We start from the raw sequence: 13,133 nt of genomic DNA on the forward strand, positions 1-13,133 counted from the left end.
CAGGGGCCAATAGAATCAAACACTTGTACAAATAGCACAGTAGGGAGAACATCCATGGGACAAAATGAGGGTTTCAATGTTTGTAGCAGAAAGGTGATGTCATGTAATGTCACAGGTTTAAAAGAGGACCAAGAATGAGTGGGAGACAGGTCACATGCAGAGTTCTGAGAAAGTGATGGTGAGATGTTTGCCCTGACATCTCTGATCTTACTTACAAAGAAGTGAAGGAATTCACTGATTTAGAAGACACAGTTGCTTGCGGAGCAGAAGGAGAAATTACTGTATTTATAGAGTCGATTTTAGGATTGTATTTATTTGTATTTTATTTCATATAAGCTGAGAAAATAAGTGAGTTCTTGCATTTCTCAGCATCTTGTTTAACCTTTTTGCCCTCCTCCGGCATTTTAGTACATTTTTTTCAACTTTTTTTATTTAGTGATCATTTTGGCTGTTTTATAGCTTGTGGCATGAAATTTTGCAGGGACTCTTCTTTTTTGCAAAATCTTTGAAAAATTGAAGTCTATGAGGCCTTTTTTGTCACGAAGGTGTCCAGTGGGAGTATTTTGCAAATGTCTCAAATAATTCAACTGCCATTTAAAGATGAAAATAATTAAATATTTGGTATTTTTAAGCAGGGAAGAAGTTTTTTAAGGGAATTATGAATAAAAAGCAGAAAAAAATATTGATGTATGATGATTTTATATAAATTTTCTTGCGCATGTACATTTTTGCCACAAAGGTGTCCAGAGGGTGCAGAATTTTAAATCTGACACTACATAAAAAAATACTAATGCAATCAAATAAATTTTGTTGCAAATCTTTGACATATCGAATACTATAATCACCACCAAAGACCCATCTCCCTAATATTTATTTCATGGAAAATAATTATTTGATGTATAATGATTTTATAGCATTTTATTTGTGCATGTACATTTTTGCCATGAAGGTGTCCAGAGGGTGCAAAATTTGAGGAGGGCATAACTAGATATTTCATGATCTTTATTTGTTGAACTCTTAACATTTATATAGCTATTGAGCTATTCCCAACACTTTTTTTAGTGAGGTCAGTGCCATGCCTTTACCCAGTTAATACCAACCCACGAAATCTCACACATTTTGTCTCAGCTCATTCCCTGCTCCTTGGCCTCACGATTAGTCGACCATAGCTGATGATGGCATAATCCCCTTTTGCTCTTGCCTTTTTATTGCAGGTAGCAGATCAGCTTTTCTCTTCCTCACCTGTTCAGAAAGGTCCTCATTGATATAAATTGAGATGTTCCTCAGGGTAGATCTTGACCTGGCAAGAATTCGCTGTTTGTCCTTAAAAACGCAGCAGCACAATCGCCACTGACCTTGGCCTGAATTTTTTATTTCTGTGAGCTCTCTCACATTCCACAGGAGCAAGTTTTGTGGTGAACAGTTCTTTTTGCGTTATTTTTCTCAAAATTCAACAAACAATGACAACATGAAAGAAGTTTGTTTGAAATCTTTGCAAATTTATTAAAAATAAAAGACGAAAAAAGCAGTATTCACAGCCATATGCCCAATAACCCTCAAAGTGAGCTCAGGTGCATCCAGTTTCCACTGATCCTTGAGATGTTTCTACAACTTGATTGGAGTCCACCTGTGGTAAATTCAACTGATTGAAATTGATTTGGAAAGGCACTCACCTGTCTATATAAGGTCCCACAGTTACAGTGCATGTTATGCAGCATTGAAGGTCCCAGGGAACACAGGGGCCTCCATCATTCATAAATGAAAGAAGTTTGTTACAACCAGGACTCTTCCTAGAGTTGGACGCCTAGCCAAACTGAGCGATTGGGGGAGAAGGGACTTAGTCAGGGATGTGACCAAGAACCTGAAGGTCAGCAGGTCCAGCATGTCTCTGTGGAGAGAGGAGAACCTTCCAGAACATCAACCATCTCTGCAGCACTCCACCAATCAGCCCTGTAGGTAGAGTAGGTAGGTAGGTTATATTATAAAGTGAAATTGAGTTTTGTAACTCTTCTGCCACATAGCAGAAGACTAATACAGAAGCAATTATAAAAATGGTAAACAGAAATAAACTGATCACTGGAGTAGTGCTGAGGATGAATTAGAGTTTAAGAGTCTGACAGCTTGGGGAGAAAAAGCCAAACTGACGTCAGCCAAACTGAGTGATCGGTGCACTCTTAAAGACAGGACAAGCACCACTGGGCATGTAACATTCATACCAATAAAGCAAATTTGAATTGGAAAAAGGTTTTTTTTTTTTTCATTCATGTCAATATTTTTGGCATGACTGAGGAACATATAATGTGCACATTTTACCTTCATTTTTGCCAAATTGGAGCTGTTGGCTGACTTAAGGGCTGATTTGGAGCCAGTTACTAGTCATGCAATACTTGCCAGGCCCAAACTTCTTGTTACTCTGCATTTCCTCGCGTCTGGGTCATTCCAGCCTACTGTAGCTGTTTCTGCTGGGGTTTCCCAAAGCTGTCCGAAGTACTTAGTGCAATCTTAGGCAGGATGGGCAGGAACATATGATTTCCACATACTCAGGACACACGGAATGAAACAAACCAAGGTTTTTACGCAGTGGCTGCTTTCCCTCCCGACTCTCCATTGTGGAAACTATTAAACACACAAAACCCTCATTTAAATACTGCAACCTCCATTGTTTTGGTCCTGTTGTCACTTCGGCAAAAATTCTGAGTTAATCACCCACAACAGGTACTATTACACATGCAATATTTTAAAATGCACACGCAATTTAGCACTTTATTCACGGTGTTAGTAAATCCAGCCCTTGATGTTCTATAATTTTGCACTTTACTGAGCATTATATCATTTGGTCTCAAACAACTGGGTGTGTGTCCTACCCACTGAAACCAACCTTTTGTCTTGTTAATCTGGAGGGCGATCTCACCTGTATGCAATTAGACTCTAGTGCTAAAACACCACTTACGCCCTGTGTTACCATACCATTCCTGTTGTCTCCGGTGCACACAAGAGGAATCATGCCATTAGGCACAGCACCCACATCTGTTTACTTCTCCGTTGGGTCATGGAACTGCCAGTCTGTAGTCAACAAAGCTGACTTTATCGCTGCTTATGCTAATACATTATCTCTCTGGCTTTTGGCGCTGAGTGAGACCAAACCAGAAAACACTGCTAGCAACAAATGGAAATTCACACAACTGCTACCCCCCAATCAATATGCCTCCTTCAAATATCATGCTGTCTTTTTGTCCGCTCCAGTAAAGGTCGCTGTGATATACCATCCACCAGGACAAATGGTTAACTTTGTGGACGAGTTAGACACATTGCTGTCTTCAATGCCACAGCATGGCAGTCCGTTACTTGTCCTCGGTGACATGAACATTCACTTAGACAAATCAAACTCAGCAGACTTCCTGTCTCTGATTCAGTCCTTTGATCTAACTCGGGTTCTCAGTCCCCTGACCCACAAAGCTGGCAAGGTGCATGACCTTGTTCTTGTCCGAAACTGTGGCACCGAATGTCAGTCACAACAGTCACACCTCTACACACGTCTGACCACTATTTCATCCAGTTCACAACATGCCTACAGGAACAGCCCATTGTTCCAGCACCATATGTCTCACACCGCAGCAACCTCCACAACCCGTCTCCCACTCACTTGGCCTCAGTGGTAACTTCTGCTCTGCCTCCCCTCAATACATTTTCCTCACTCGAGGTCAATGATGCCGCACAATCTCTGTGCTCTACACTGAGCTCATGCCTGGATAGCCTGTGTCCTCTATCCACCAAACCAGCTCGCCCCAAACCAGCCCCACCCTTGGCTAACTGATACCATCCGAGGGCTCCGTACTGATCTCAGAGCCGCTGAAAGAAAATGGCGAAAAACCAAAGACCCTGCTGACCATAAGGGCTACCAACTGTTCCTATCCTCCTTCTCAACAAGCATCAGTGCAGCCAAAAGTGTGTTCTATAATGACAGAATTAGCAGCGCCACTGAGTCAAGGAAATTATTTCCCACCTTTAAAGCGCTACTAAATCCTCCTCCACCTCCACCACCCACAAACTTGTCTGCTGATACCTTTGCTGCCTTTTTCACAGGCAAAGTGGCGGTTATAACTAGCCTGTAAATCACTCAAAATCAACCGGTCTACTGCTGCTCCGGTCAGCTCCCACAGAGTGAGAGAGAGAGAGAGAGAGAGAGAGAGACAGAGAGAGAGAGAGAGAGATAGATAACAACAAATTGACTCCTCAACCATCACTCCAGTGAGAAACTTGGGTGTCATGATTGATGACCAGCTGTCCTTTTCAGATCATGTGGCTGCTGCTTTGCTCTATAGAACATAAGAAAAATCAGGCCCTACCTTACTCAGTACGCCACCCGGCTTCTGGTACAGGCCATGGTTATCTCTCGCCTCAACTATTGCAGTGCCCTCCTAGAGGGTCTTCCAGCTACAAATTGTTCAGAAAGCAACAGCGCGTCGGGTTTTTGATCAGCCTAAAAGGACTCGTCACTCCTTTTACTTACCAACCTCCACAAATTCAAGTCACTAATGCTTGCATAGAGAGTGACTACTGGGTCTGCACCCTTCCAACAGGACAATGACCCTAAGCATACAGGAGTGGCTACAGGGCAACTCTGTGAATGTCCTTGAGTGGCCCAGACAGAGCCCAGACTTGAGCCCGATTGAACATCTCTGGAGAGATCTGAAAATGGCTGTGCACTGAGCTCCATCCAACCTGATGGAACTTGAGAGGTCCTGCAAAGAAGAATGAGAGAAACTGCCAAAAAGTAGGTGTACCAAGCTTGCAAGTGAGTGAAGGCTGTGAATACTTATGTACATGTGCTTTTTTTTTCTTCTTCATGTTGTTTACTCCTGCCCAGAGATTTTCTTCAGTCATTTGTCACATTGTCCTTGGACCTTGCAAAACATTACTTGCAGATTTTACTAATTTAAATTTTTATAATCACAATCTGCTCCATCTTAAATGACAGTGTGTGCCTGATCTCATTAAGTTTTTATGTGTAGGTTTTTTTTTTTTCCTATAGCTCAACTCCCATGATTCCCCCGCATCTCAGTCAAATTTTGTCACTGCTTAGTCAGAAAACAGCCCTTCTAATGTCACTGTTCAGTGCACACCCTCAGTTAAATTATAAACCCAAACCATACTGATCTGGGATTTGGCAACACATCCAAAACGCAATAAATGGTCTTAAAACTATGAAGAACATTTCCTGAGCAATATCATTGCTCCAATTTACTCTGAATCCTGACAGTTTGAACCAGTAGGTCCATCATGTATTTAAAAACATTGGCAGTACATACCTTCCAGAAATCCAACACAAAGCACACTGGGAGTTCAGACAAAAAACAGTGGAAATATGAAGGTTTGTCAAACATTTTATTTGTACAGAAACCAACCAAGCAATAGGGATCACATAGTTGGCTCACAGAGATGACAGCTGGACTGCATTGCACCTTCATGTGGTGCAGAAAGCAAAGATCCAAAGCTTAAAAACAATCCCAAGCACTGGAGACACAGATCCCACCCCAAAGAAAATAAAAACTAACAGGGGGTTAACTCTAGCAATTCACATTAAAACCACTACAATGTAAAACTCAACAAAAGTTGCATTTACCTCAACACAATGGAGCAAAAGGCAACTTCACAGAAATACTTAAAGGCTTTGTCAGTTCGTGTTCTGCACGTATGAGCAGGGAGTTTGGTCAGAGTTGTAACGTCTAAACAGTTTCAGTCTCAGTGTGCAGATGGTTGTGGTAACAAAATGGGGAAAATACGTTAAACCAAAAATGAATACCGTCATACAGACTGCACTAGGAAGAAATACTGTACCCGATCCTGTAACATGAGAAGAACCCCCACTGAAATTAACCAAATGTAGACAACCTGATTGCTCCACAGCAGAGAACACAGACTTTACTCCAGGATATATCAGTAGTTCTTTCTGCCTTATGATTACACAATCAACCAAATGAAAACAATCGCTTCTTCTACTGTTGTTGATTTGATGTTACCGCTTTGTTGTAATTCAGCCCAGCCCATCCAGACTGATGGTGCTGTGCTGATGAAATACATCCATTTGCTGTAAACTGACAAAAACTCAGGCCGGGTCTCAACAATTTCTCTGTTTTTGGTATCAACTAAAATGTCTCCATAGTACTGTTGAAAATTTTCAAGTACTGAAAGGTGTCTGCTCAGATTTATCATCTTGTTTATTTTATTTATCCCAAGCCAAAGAATGGCATGGGAATCCTATTGTTATATTGGTTTTTATTTCTATCTTTTATTTTTTAAGTTTTGGCCTAAAAGTGATACTGTGGCCTAGATGGTAAGTGCTACACTCATAGGGTAAGTACAGACACCTGAGAGGACCTCAGGTGCTAAAAATTTGCACACTTCAACCTCTAGGGGGCACTTCAAGCAAGATCAACGCATTTGGGCTTGGAACGTCCGCATACAAAGGCACATATCAAATACCTTCTATCCACCGTTCGGGGGGATCGAGCCAAATCTTGTGGTATAGGCCATGGCCATTTCCACCTAAACTTTTTTTTTTTCCACAAAAACTGAAACCTATTTTTATTAACTCCTCCAAACCGGAAAGTCCCACCGGCACCAAACATGGTAGAGACTTCATCTCTGGACGAAGACACTGAAATTTCGATCCACGAAAAAATTTGCTAATTATAAGCTAACAAATGTTTGCGCGAAATACAAAAAACAGGAAGTGATGTCATAACTTAGCTTTGGAATGGCCGATCTACACCAAACTTAGGGATCTTATGTGCCATGCCCTCCTGAGGGGCTGTGCAATTACCTCCCAGGTGGTGCTGTGTAAAAGCATAGCTGCGCTAACAAAAAATTTCATGGCTCAGTGTGTTTGTCTGGATTCCTCCATGCAGGCTTTGGTCGGCTTCACTGTCCGATCTCTGACTTACCTTACCCTTGCATGAAACTTGAGCCGAATTGTTCGGGATGGTCTCTTGACTCCAGGAACCAGAGTTTACCTTAAAATATGCCCATACCTGGCGCTGTTATTGCAGATTAAAGACGTCTGAAAAAATGCCATTGACTTAAATTCCTTTTATATCTCCATAACCACAAGATCGATTGATACCAAATTTGGGTCATTTCCTCCCCATGGGCCCGAAGACACCTGAGAAATTTGGTTCAATTCGGCCTATATGTGGCGCTATGACTGAAGCTGAAATAGCGTGGGAAAATCCTATTTGATTGGGATTTTCAACCAATGGACAATTTGCCTCATAACTACCACGCAGTATATCGTGCATTCATAAACCTTATATCTGCATGTTTGGGTGGTGTTGCCAAATCGTACTGTAGCCTCTGTCCGATGACGTTTGTTTTTCGCAAAATCGCGATAACTGAAAAACCTGTTTGAATTAACGCCTCCAAAGCCGCAAGTCCAACTTAGCACAGACTGGATGAAACTGATAAAAGTTTGTTATGGAAATTTCTATCCACAAATTCAAACATTTTTTACGCCAAACGCAAAAAACAGGAAGTGAAGTCTATCTTAGGGATGTCCAATTTACACCAAACTTGAGGACATTATGTGGCATGCCCCCTGAGGGGCTGTGCAAAATGTGGTACAGCTAGCCCCTTGTTGGCGCTATTCAAAAAACTCCCATTGACTTACATGCATTTTATATCTCCACAACCACAACTCCGATTGATACCAAATTTGGGTCATTTGTTCCCCACAGGCCCCTGATAACACCTGAAAAGTTTGGTGCAATTCAGCTTATAGGTGGCGCTATAATTGGAACTGAAATACCATCGGACAATCCCATTCATTTCAATGGGATTTTCAACCAAAGGACATTTTGCCTCATAACTACGCGCCAGTACATCGCACATTCATAAACCTTATGTCTATGTGTTTGGGGGATGCTGCCGATTCATATGGTATAGGACACGCCTCTGTGCGATGATGTTTTCATTTTGCGCCGGGAGGCTTGGACTGCTTGCAGTTCAAGTTTTTATTATTGTTCTTTTTTGACCAGACAGTTCCTGGTTGAACATTAGGTTACACAATAGGTTAACTAGTTTTTTGGAAGTGTATTTCTGATAAGGTTTGGAAACAGTTGAAGTTAAAAATCTTTTGTTCATTAAAAAATGGTTTGTAGGAGAACATAATCATGTTCTTCCACGTAAGGTACTGATAAATGTATGCAGCAATGTTATTAATTACTAATGAAACACTGTGAGGGTCCTTTAAGTATGTGTTTGGAGAATATTCTGTAATGCTTTATTTTAACACGTCTAATTTCTAGGGCTGTCCCCGACTAAGGATTTACATAATCGAATCAGAATTGTCAAGTCTTGCCTATAGTCGAATCATGTACTGTGTTTGTGTGCAGCTATTGGAAGCGGGGGGGGGGGCGGTTTTGCATGCAGGCCGACTTGCAGCCAACAGCTGCATGCACGTCGCGGGTTCCTCACGGGTCTATTTCAAGTACTATTTAAAAACGATGTAATATTCTTTGTGTGGTTCATCAATGGTGATAAATGATCCAAACGTCCCGCAAGGTGCTGACAACCCTACTAGGCAGAACAACGGTGAAGCCTTAACTTCACCGTTGTTGTGCCTAGTAGGGTCTTCTGCCACTACACACTCACACACTGCTGCCCCCTACCTTCAGGGTTAGGGTTACAAATCTGGATTTATTGACGCACTTTAAAAACATTTATTAAGCCTTTTTTTTCTTTTCTCATTTTCTTATTTACAGCATTATGTTGAAATGTATATTTTAATAGGCTGTATATTAACTTATTGGGAGAAAACTGGTAGTTCTATGTAAAATCATATGTTGAGCACCCCCATATCGGCAAAATGGCGTGATCCTCGTTTCGCAGCGAAGCTTCGACTGTGAGATTGACAGACGAATCAGGCTCCGCCCATTGAAGCATAGAATCTTCGACTATTTGGAGTCAGCCCTAGTAGAAAAACTAAATTTACCTTCCTGGAGAGACCTAGTTCTAGACTGTTATTTGAGTTTGAGTTTAGTTAGTAAATATTTGTTCATTACTCATTTGTGACCTGGGAATTATAAGGTTCCATCTTAAAAAAAAAATAAAATCCAATTATTATTGAAAGGTTCCACAATTTTCACTAAAGTTTTTACAAAGAATGCATTTTAAAACAAAAAAAAGAAAAGATTGGCAAATGTTTCCTCTCCCCATTTAACGACTTTTCTGTATGCTACTGCCCCTCTGCTGCTAATCTTTTCTGCCCCAAATTAGGTTCCACTTGTTTGCCTGGACAAGGTCATCAATGCAGTCTGATGCACTATCCTCACTGCCTGTCTGCTGCAATTCACAAGTTATAAACAGAAGTAAACCCAGTCAGGAGTGTGATAGTGTTAGTCTAAATATTACATTTGTTTCTTATTGCTGTCATCTCTGAAGAAGGCGCAGTAACTTTTAGTTACTAATATACATTAGTTCCTGCTAAAAACCAGTAGCATAATCCGTGACGTTAACATTAGTCAGTAATCTAACAGGTTCAAACCAGGTTAAAAAAACTACTTGCAACTTCCATAAATTCATCAACTTTGAGATTTCAGAACTTAAGACCGAGCAATAGTTCATCTTTAGTAGTTCATTCTTTCCACAGTAACAGAGCACTGAGGTGGCATGGTAAACAGGCAGAACCTGATTGGTCCTCCTGTGTACATATGGGGCACCGATTGGTGCTTTGCAGGTAGAAGCACATAAAAACCAAGTTAGATATTCATTTTAGGGCCATAAATGCACCAAAGCCTACAGGAAATGCTGATAACTTCTCAAATAAGAGTTTCATTTCACATTTTTTACAAAAACATCAGATAGAACCTTAATAATTCCAAAGTCATGAGTTTATTCTCCTTATTTGTTGAATTGTATTGCTGCCTGTAGACAAATTTCACATTTTTGTATGCTCAGTTGACTTGCTATACTCGGACTAAAATACTGTGGATTACACTAGTATTTAACAGGAACTAATTGGTTAAAAAGTGGACCAACTGAATTTGCACCAAGTTATACAGTTCTATCCAAGAACCCTCCTTTATTTATATATAAAATTACAATACCAATTCAGTTTCTGTGGGATCAGTAAAATAAAGTTGTACCAAATATTCAAGTAGGATGAAATCATGGGTGAAAGGTGAATTACACCTGCAGCCTGAATGAGTAAAGCTGGGCATACGCTTTATGGTTTGAGCCCGTTTCAACCCCATTTCTGAGCCACATAACTCACTGTATAGTTGGGCCGAATTTCAGCTTTGTCAGGCGTTGTTTGCCGTGCAGAGTACAGGGGGGAGAGAGGACCGACTACATACTCCTGAACATGTCGCACAGAGCCACAAGTCAGTTCCCCACAATCAGTACCTATTTTTCTCAAAGCGCCTGTGTGAAGAGGTGAACAGCCTCTGAAAGTGCCACGACGACACAACACTAGCTATCAAGGTGACAATCCGTACAATAAAACATAGCAAGCTTAGCTTCAATTCTCTGCAAAGCGGACAGGCCATACTGTAATAAGTCTCGACTCACTGGACGGCACAGATGATCAAGGCAGAAAAATTCTGCCTTGAAGCATTATTGCTAGCAAACAAACTTCTACCTGCCTCAGACCTTTTCAAACAAATCTTTACTGACACTTGTCAATAGGCAGAATGGTCAGCAGGGGCGATGAGCCGTTGTATACCCATACAGCGTAAACACTCAGGTTGAGGTTGGTCATCACAGTGTGAGCACGTAATTTGTGACCTTTGGCTCGTACAGTGTGTGAAATTGAAATTAAACAAGATTTTTTAAATCGTGCAGTGTATGCCTGGCTTAAAGGTTTAGTAGGTAGTTTTTATAAAAAAACTTTTTGGCATATTTGCTGAAATTATGACTTTTCCTGACAGCAGTACATGAGATAGATAATCTGGTTGCTCTGGCTCCTCCTACTGCTCCTGATGCCATTTACAAGAACCCACTGCTCCCAGCTCAAACCAACCAATCAGAGCCAGGAGCAGTCTCTAACGCAGCGTCAATCATGCACACACTGCGCAGCCCCCCTCCACATGCATGCTCTCACTTAATCAAGCTTAATGTCTTCAGCAAACACAATGTCTGAAACACCCAGCAGCAATGAAAGAACTGCCCGTCCCTCGTGTGCTAACAACAGCGTGGAGTACGAAACACGTGTGAACACAGCCCGGCTCCACATGGAGAGTTGGGCATGTTCAATGCCATGGGGCTCATATCAACGAGCAGCAAAGAGGCATGATGACAAACATTGGGGAATAACTTTTGAGTGGGAAGCGGTGAACTAGCCTCTCATCCCCACTTGTGTTAGGCATTGTTGCAGATGCCTCTAAAGCTTGGGGTGCACTGCCCTGGGCCAAAGGGTCTGAAGGGCGAGTGGAAGCGAGAGGGATCGGGTTCTCCGCAAGACTCTGACCAAGAAGAGCAAGCCCTATGAGGGATAAGGTATCCATGGCAACCAGCTCCTTCTTGTGGGTTTGTGGGCTTTGCAGAGTGACACGAGCAGCAGAGAGAGACGCTGAAGGTTTCAAATTGTATGTTCAATTGTTAACGACTGCAGCTATGAAGGTCTGTAAGGTCTCTTGATTATATTCAATAAATACACACAAGACAAACTACACACCACTGCTCATGAGAAGGCCACTTGTGTTTGATAAAGGTCTCCGAGCACACTAGGTCTGTATAGTTCTACACAAAAATAATTTAATGTTGCAACCAGTCAGACATCAAGTCTGAGTCAGTACCTTCAGTTAAACCTGTTGTACATGACGCCACCTGCCGCACCAATCAATCACCTGCTTCTACAACTAGTCTGACCTGCAAAGAAAGTCCAATAAAAGGGAAAATACTGATTGTGCAAAACATTTTGCTCCAGTTTATTCATCACTTTTATTTTAACACAATCTAGACCACATTTTGCCAAGAATTTAAGGGCCGATACTTAAAAAAACTTGGATAGTAAATATAATGTGACTAAAGTCTTTGTGTCTGATACTCGACACAAAAAAGAGCAGAACAGCATAATGTGTTTGCACTGGCAAGCTGACAGGCTTAAAGTAAAAACTGATTTGAATGGGAACTCCCAAGGATATATCCTTAGCCAGACTAGCATTAAATTACCTTGTCCAACAACATGTGATCACTAACTCGCTTGAAAGGTTTTTCGAACACGTGCGCACTCACATACAACATCACTGAGAGACAGATTAGCTGCTGTCACACAAAAAAACTGATGGGGCACTGGAAGGACTGCTCCACAGAGAAGGAGATAAACCCAAAGTTAAAAGGTCAGACTCAGGTCAAACTGATTTTGCAAAAATCTAGTGGTCAGGTCTAGAAAAATAGATTCTTTTTTCTTCTAATAATTACAAAGTAACTTTCAAACATGTTTAGTGGCAGTTTTCTTATGCCACTGTTGGCAGCACATATGGGAAACAACAAAATTAAACCACCGGGTAATAAATGTCAAACACAGGTGAAATTGGAAGCATCAGAGAAGCGCAGAAGACAAGGACTGGACGATGAACTGTGACGCCACATCAACATGCTAGGGTAAACAGGAAGAGATCTAGAAAAAACAAAAAGAAAAACAACAGGGAGACAAACCTAGGTTAAACAGCAATGGAACACAGAAAACACAAGAATGCTCGTCTTTTTGTTCACACAGGCAGCGTCAGGATGAGCCACATGCTACCAGGAACTAGGGCTGGGCAATAAAACAATTATAATTATTGCAATAATTTTTCCTCAATATAAATATAACAAATGTTCAATAAATGTTTGATTTAATTCATTTGAATCAGCACTTAATCTTATGATTAAAATATTTTTTTTGTTGAGGAAAAGGGACTGAAAATTTATTTTACTGATTTTATCAATAAGTGTTTTGAATGTTCTACCTCAGATTTGTTAAGTGATCCACTGTTTAGAAAGTGTCTGTCATGTTCTGACCATAAAGAAAAGTTTAAAACACAATTAAAGGGGCATTATGTAGTTTCCAGTGGCCACTAGCGGTGTGGTTTTAAGATTGTAACCAGGTGTGTGCAAGTACGCATGCTCACTTGAACTCATGAGCGAAACACAAC

At 41.1% G+C, this 13,133-nt stretch overlaps 1 protein-coding gene across 3 annotated transcripts in view; it reads right to left on the reverse strand.

The window, feature by feature from the left end:
* Positions 1-1,542: 1,542 nt before the first annotated feature.
* Positions 1,543-13,133, reverse strand: part of celf1 (cugbp, Elav-like family member 1) — a 50,377-nt gene continuing 38,786 nt past the window's right edge. For 2 of the 3 annotated variants that reach the window (XR_005440691.1, XM_038694326.1), the window contains exon 15: positions 11,901-12,616. The gene's annotated coding sequence lies outside the window, so the exon portion shown is untranslated. Of the gene's footprint in view, positions 1,951-11,900; positions 12,617-13,133 lie in introns of those variants that run through there. The other variant, XM_038694329.1, reaches the window with a different exon arrangement.

This window comes from Micropterus salmoides, unplaced genomic scaffold (assembly GCF_014851395.1).
Source record: "Micropterus salmoides isolate LMB-PRFRI ecotype aquatic unplaced genomic scaffold, ASM1485139v1 Ms_hic_scaffold_3, whole genome shotgun sequence".
NCBI lineage: Eukaryota > Metazoa > Chordata > Actinopteri > Centrarchiformes > Centrarchidae > Micropterus > Micropterus salmoides.